Source organism: Centruroides sculpturatus, unplaced genomic scaffold (genome assembly GCF_000671375.1).
Source record: "Centruroides sculpturatus isolate CEXI.00-Female unplaced genomic scaffold, Cexi_2.0 scaffold596, whole genome shotgun sequence".
NCBI classification, from domain to species: Eukaryota; Metazoa; Arthropoda; class Arachnida; order Scorpiones; family Buthidae; genus Centruroides; species Centruroides sculpturatus.
Genome location: NW_019384881.1, coordinates 267332 through 275479, shown reverse-complemented (window position 1 = coordinate 275479; position 8148 = coordinate 267332).

Genomic DNA, 8148 nt, shown 5'->3' with positions numbered 1-8148 from the left:
ACATAATATATAAGTTTATTTAAATATATATTAAGTAATTTCATGAAAACTTAAATATTTTATGTTTTGGTCTGTTTTCCACATAAATAATAAAAAGTGAGAAACGTTTTAATTGTTTAAAGATCTACATATCTCGCGTCCAAGAAACTCCTTGTATATTTGACTGCAGTACACGCCCCTGCCTTTTATGACGTCACACTCGGGGCGAAGTGGCGTTTATTCTTTTCCCAACTAGCTTTTCTCACTATAGTACTTTTCTGTCCCGTAATTGGTTAATAAGTTTATGACGTCAGGTAGTTAGAAGTGCATCGTGACCACGTGAAAACGGAAAATGCCGAACATTTTTTATACGTAAAAGTAATATTTTAGAATACTTTTAAAGCAGAAAAAAACGACAAAAAGTTTATCTTTCTTGTCATTGCACACTTCCTATGAATCACAGGAAGAGAGGGGTTACCCCTAAACTAACTTCAGTAGAGACTGAACGAATCGTTTACAAATCCGATTGGTCTCCTGGTTTCTTAGCTAGTGGAACTGAGTTGTACGCCACCTGTACGCAGACAAAGAAAACCGCTTCGGGAAAACAGGTGTTTTTGGGTCTGATACGTACGGAAACGCGGTGCTTGTTTTCTTCCTGTGGTAATGAACAACAACTTTCTGCCACACAAAACTTCAAAAAATAACTGTTGTGTTGTAGTGTTCAGTGGCGGCCCTAGTCGGGTTTTCAGGTGGTGCGAGATCTCATTGTGGCGCCCCCCCGTAGAGAATAAACTGATAACGTACATTTTTCACATTATTAATAACTCAGACCTTTGAAAGATTAGTATAGTAATACTATGGATGAGAAACGATAACGACGGTAAATGGAGAGTTAACTTGACCCTTCTTAATTCAGAAGTATCGCAAACTGTTGATGTTTTTTCTCCTCCCCTCCGTTGATGGAATCTTTTAATTTTAGGTTATGGAGATATAGCACACATATCAGGATCATGTTTTATATTTTCACAACCCAGCTCACTCTTCAGTAAAATCAATAGCATAGTACTAGTATGGATGAGGAGCAATAACAGTGAAAAAAAAAACAATATTTATTTAATTTTTTTCAGAAGGCAATATTTATAACAATATTTATTTAAACTGCTATGGCACAGACAACGCTCACATCACACAAAAGACAAATTTACATCGTAAATTAATTTAAAATTGAAGCAATTTAAGAAAAATAAAATAAAAAGCCTACATTGCCACCTTTCTCGCTTTTGTGCTTGCAAATGTTGTTATTAATTCAGAATAAATTAATTCCTGGGCAATACAATTTTCAATAGATAAAATTGCTAGATTTGACAGTCTATCCTGACACATGGTTGTACGTAAATAAGTTTTAATTTACTAAAACTTCATTATCCTTTAGCAACAGTTATAGGTATGGTCAGCAAAATTCAAAGTGCAATCAGAAATGCAATTTCCCTAGCTGTTATCACAGCAGATGAATAACACTGTACTCTTTTACAAATACATAGCAATTCTTCAGCAATTGTGTAGCATTTGGTAAATCCATAGTTTCAGACTGCATAGCCTTGCTTACAATGTTTACTTGAAACAATATATCATAACAAGCCACTATTGTTACTATAAACTCAAATTGCTCCATGATATGAATCAGCGACAAGGCCTCTGATGCTGCAACTGGGTCATTCGTAGAGTAATGGTAACAAACTGCAGCAAGGCTAGAAACTCTACTCTCCCAACAAGTTCCACAAACTTTTTTCAGCGATAGTCCTTCTATGTGCTTGGATATCACTTCCCATCACTTTGTTGATGCAGAGATTAGAACAAACAGTCTTTGAAGAAATCTGAACAAAGAAACCGATTTAACAGATGTTTTGACGGCATCTGCTATTACCAAATTTAAGCAATGACAGCTACATGGATTTAAAAAATGCTTGTGGATATTGATTCAGAATTTTGCTTTGGTCATCTTTGTTTATTTCTACTATATTCGATCCATTATCATATCCTTGGCCTCGACAATCGTTCATATCTAACTCGAACTCTTGCACAATATCATCAAGAAAGAGGCCAGTGAGTCTAGCTTCCAAAGAGCACTTACCGGCTTGTAAGCAACGAAACACACACACTTGGACTTTACTTTCATTAGTGTCAACAAAATGCTAAGTTAAAGATAACTGTTCAACACAACTGACATCAGGAGTGCAATCCATTATGCAATCCAATATGATGGAAAAGCATTTAGATGACTTTTACCCTATTAAAAATTTTATTTTGAACTTCACTTCCAAGTAAACCGATCAACTTGTTTTGAATACGTTTGCCAAAATAGTGGATATTAGTCTTTTTATTAACAATATGGCAGAGGTGCTCCATCATCACAGAATCAAATTTTCCTAGCAGTTGCACCATACCCAGGAAGTTACCATTGTTAGGAGTATATAGTGTTTCACATTCAGAGCTTCCTCTGAACAACAAATTATTGCCGCTAAAAAGAATACTATGGACATCATTCATTGGAGGATAGAAACCCACCATGATTTCTCCAATCTGTTTTTGCAAATGTTTGTCAATGCCACTGAAGTGCTTTCATCGATTCGATGCTTCTGTCCAACTGTGCATGGCGTACTGATGATCTGAAGAAGTTTTGTGAGTTTTGAGAGACACTTATCAGTGTCTCTCAAAAAGTCCTGTTGTATCTCGAGTGGGGTCAAATTTAATCAGCAACTTTTTTGTTTGTCAGTATTTACGTTTTAGTTTTATAAAAATCTATTTCAACCCTCAAAATTCAGCTTATTTTCTATTTTATACTTACAGTATGTTATTTTTAAACGAAATATCACATTTGATAGCACTGCAAAAATTTTAACTTCGTATTCATGTAACGTCTAGAGGTAATTTCAAGGTTTTCTGAACACAAATAACACGCAAAACCTTTACACTTTAATATAAATATTATACACTATCGAATAGATGTATAGGTTTGATAAGTAATAAATACTACATATGAAAAGTGTATAGAAAAGTGTAGATGAGAATGGAGAGGAAAGAAAAAAGTAACCCATTCGCTACAGTTGGTGTTTTCTCTCGTATATTTTTCTGGTATGTAATATTACTTTCTCTGATTAATAATTGATGTTTTGTAATACAAATGACTATCAAATTATATACTCAGGAGTAATCTTTTAAAATAGAACTCCTAATCTTTTCATATCCTTATTTCATGTTATAACACAGGTGTATATACAAATATTATATTATTGTTTCATTTAAATTTCCTTTTTTAAAAGAGAATACAGCAAATCTTTTCGTATGCAGGAAATTCCGAAACATACAGTATATATTGATAAGAATTTATAGTTTGAGTATATGTCTCTTTAGTAAAACACGGTAGACTTTCTCTCAGCTATAAGGTTAGGTTCTCCTTTATTGCAAATCTCAAATGCATTTTGGGTCTATATGAGCCCCTCTTCAGTGTAAGTGCTCAGAAGATAGAGCAACGNCAACAGTAGTACTTAGTTTCTTTTTTGACAATTCTTATTGACTTCAAGAAAAGTAGTTAGGTATCTTATTTGGAAAAAAATATGTATAGTATGTATTTTAAAAATATAATAATTATTATGTTACTTAACTTTACTTCATTCTTTTATTATTATTATATATATATATGTACAGTACATACATAACTTTGAGAAGATAATTCGCTTCTAACTCTTTTACTCGAAACAACAAACTATATGTCACAGCCAAAGCACTGGTGAAGACGCCAAATTGTCTTGTGTCGAAAGCGAATTAAACCTCATAGAAACATCCGACGATGGCGTCATTCCAGAGCTTCCGACGGACTGACGACAGTGACGACGCGTGTCACGGGGGAGGGGTGTGATGAAAAACGAGTACAAGTGGCTGAGAGATAGAACAGAAGTGCCTAATCCTCGTTAATCGATTCAGAATGGAAAAAAAATGTTTTTTTTTCTTATAAATTTTTTTACACAATAATAAAAAAGAGTGAGAATTTCTAATACATACTTAGTCTGAACTATGTTGACATGAAGGGGTTAATGATGTCTCCAAAGTTCAGCGAAGTTTTCGCAGAAAAATAACATCAGAAATTGCAGCCGCGGTTTGCTGAGCTGTTCCAGAATTGGCATGGATGGATGCTACAAATTTAGCTTTGTTTTAGAATTGCGATTCTGAGTGATTCTCTTACTTGGGATATAAGTGTTATATATTTTTTTGTTCCGGAAGTTACAAGGATCCCAACAATATCATTCTTGTGGATATTGAGTGATTTTTCGGAAAGATACGACTAACAGAACAATTACAACTTTTGGTTGATTAACCGGAAAAGTGTGCGATTTATCCGGAATGCCTGAAAGCAGCTAGGTCTCCATCGTACTGTAAGTTCATTTCTTAAATTTTGGCTTACTCTGACCTCCGGTTACAGAGATATTGCTTATTTCCAGTAAACGAAAGAGGATACTGGGCTTCCTGTTTGGTTTAGAAGGAAATTATTCGGGTATTTGTGAGAGGACATTAAATGTTATATGTCCACAAAATTTGGTGCAGATATCCTCAGCCAAATTTGAATTAAGTATGTTCGATCAAATTTTCTGTTATATAGATTAGCTATTTTATCTCGTTGCTATAGAAACGGCCACCTATTTATTTTTATTTTATTTTTTTTTTTAAGAATTTAATTATAGTTATTTATACATAATTTTATTTTATTACTAATATAACTGATGACAATGCAGTATTTAAATTCATTGTGGGAATTTTGTTTGTTTTAATAATTTCAATCTGTTCAAAAAATTTTCTTTTAATAATAATTTTTTATGTTTTAAGAATTTTAATGCTGTCAATTCAGAACTTGCAGCTGACATGATTACAGGTTGTGGCAACTGCTGAGTTGGTGTAATTGTACTTCATGGCTCATGCTCTTATTCAAATTTTTAACATTCTATCAGTTTCACCTATTTTGGCTGACATGTATGAATGAAGCTGTAAACCAAATTATTATTTAACATAACCTCTATTTTACTATTAGGCCAGGAACACACATGCGTAAAATTCGGCTTAAAATCTAGCATAAAACTGAAAACGTAAAAATTTTTTTGAAATTTTGGCTGAAACAGAACTGAAAATAGAGTAGAGCATGTCTCTACTTTTTACACCAAAAAATTTTTATGCCAAAATTCCTCCAATAAAGAGAAGTCTTTCCTGTGACGTCAAAGTAGACACGTGGTTTTTATTCTAACAATGACGGCAATGAGGCTAATTTCACAATAACCCTACAATAATAATGGCTAATTTCATAATAACCCTACAATTGTGACGGGTTATTGTGAAATTAGTAATATATTATCATGATATTACTTATGATATTCACCTGTAGATAACATAAAAAAATATACTCCTATAAATCTAAGATATAACATTACTTTTTGTCATCATGAATACATTTATGTTAAGAGTGTGGTCCCTTTAATAGTATAGTTAACATGCCCATTTATGAAATATATGTCCAACAATTAAATAATAATTTTATATTGAATTTATCAATGTTTATCCAACAAAATCCTTCCAAAGTTATGTTTTTTTGTTCAAATTTCTTCAAAACTTATTTTATAATGAAAACAAAAAACATTATGTGATAATGTGATATCTTGAGTATTTTTAATAAATGTTTTAAAAACTGTAAATAATAATAAATTTTATTTTATGTTAAATAACTAAGTCAGGCCTGGCCAACCCAAATTGTTTTGCAGGCCTCTTTGATCATGCGTAACATTATGGTGGGCCACAATTTAGGCAAACATGCTTTTAAAAAAGTAAAACAAATACAAAATGAATAAGATTTTGTTATACCAAGAGTTTGTACTTGCACTTGCGCATTATAACAATGACACGTGCAATATTTTAATTTACTTAATTGTTTTGGTATACACATAATGGGAAACAAAAGTTTTAATAGATATATAATATCACTTAGCGGACCACACAATTTAATGTCATGTGCCGAGGGTTGGCTGGGCATGAACTAAGTTAAAAATTTTCACATTTCTTCATAAGATAACTGAATAAAATATGGTCCATTTCGATTAGTCAATTTTATAATTATTATAATCAATACTAAAATAAAAATACTGCAGTTACAATATAATCACTTTTTATTTCTGTGTCAATATAAACACTCTTTTCATTTGAATTTCATAAGAAAGATTTAAAATTTTATTAAAATACTTTTATTAATAATTTCACTTTCTAAAAATATTACCTACCATGATCATTTCTATATTATGTTTTATTTTCATGTGTCGGACTAAAGAGCTTTTATGGATTGTAGCTCTTCAAGTAAATAATGCACTGATAATTTCATACAGTGCTGTGAGAAATTTTGGGCTGTTTAAGACTCGAAGGATTATGAAATTCTTTCCAACTGTGCATTCGTAGATATTTGTTTTTAAAAAAATTTGTTGAGTAAAAATAATAAATTAACTTACATAGAAATTTTTCATAGAACCATAAATTATTATATGTTAAAATCTTACAGTAAAATCTGTAATATGTATTCTATCTTCGATACCAGATGAAAATTGAAAGTTGTTCTCGTGTCGTGAACTTTGCCACGTTTGAAAGCACTAAGTGCATTAAAGGTCTTGTGAAAACTGTGTTAAAGAGCATACCATTGTTCATTTCTTTGATGTGGGTTTTCTCTGTGGTGAGGGAACCTCCCAGAGATGGTTTAGTAACTCTTCTTTACCATCCCTGAGATCTGAATTTCCATCCATGTGTGGTGGTTTGTATGCCGGAAAGGGGGAGTCCTGGTAGTTGAGGGGCAAAATAATGTCCCCAACACACTGCTTTGGCCCTTGCTTTGGATAAATGGGAAGATCAAATCAGGGTCTATTTGAGTCAATCGCTGGTTGTTCAGTCATTCATGACCTCAGCCTGGAGTCAACCGATCAATGCAAACCAGGTGGACATGTCCCTGCTTGACAGTTTTGTCATATCAGACAAGATTTGCTGCTGTTTTAAAATCCACAAAGACATGTGCAGTTCAAACAGATATTTCTGTTTCTCCAAATGAATCTCTCACTCGCCATGCTAAATGTTTACTAATTCAATGAAAAGAAACAGAAGAAAAGGAGAGCATGAAGATAAAAACTCCCGTACCCAAAACAGGAGTAATAACTAGAAATATGAGTTCTAAAAAGGCTAATAAGAATCCAACCAACAAACAAAAATTGAAGGCAGCTCTCTCTAAATCATCAATCAGAGGCTTAGTCTATGAGTAAGTTTTCTGATCTCTCTGATGAAGAAAATAATATGGAGATGACCCAACCAACCTCACCTTAAAAGGAAAATCACCAGTGAAATTGAAGAGGGGCACTTTTGCAAAGAATGGTGCCTCAAACACAATGAATTATAAAATAATTCAATTGAACTGTTGTGATTTTTGCAACAACTTCTCTGATTATAAACATTTAACATTATCTACCTTATCTCTCTGTATTGCACTCCAGGCAGTGGCAGCCCTAGCCAGGTTTTCAGGTGGTGTGAGATCTCACTGTGGCACCCCCATAGAGACTAAACTGATAACGTACATTTTTCACATTATTAATAACTCAGACCTTTGAAAGATTAGTATAGTAATTCTATTTGTAATACTATGGATGAGAAACGATGACGACGGTAAATGGAGAGTTAACTTGACCCTTGTTAATTCAGATGTATCGCAAACTGTTGATGTTTTTTTCCATCTCCTCCGTCGATGGAATCTTTTAATTTTAGGTTATGGAGATATAGCACACATATCAGGATCATGTTTTATATTCTCACAACTCAGCTGACTCTTGTGTAAAATCAATAGCATAGTACTAGTATGGATGAGGAACAATAACAGTGAAAAAAAAAATATTTCTTTCACAAAGCAATATTTATTTAATTTTTTTCATAAGGCAATATTCATAACAATATTTATTTAAACTGCTATGGCACAGACAACACTCACATCACGCAAAAGACAAATTTACATCGTAAATTAATTTGAAATTGAAACAAATTAAGAAAAAAATAAAATATATTTTGGTGGGTAGGGTTAAGTAGTAATAAGGTGATCGGGTTTTATTTTTT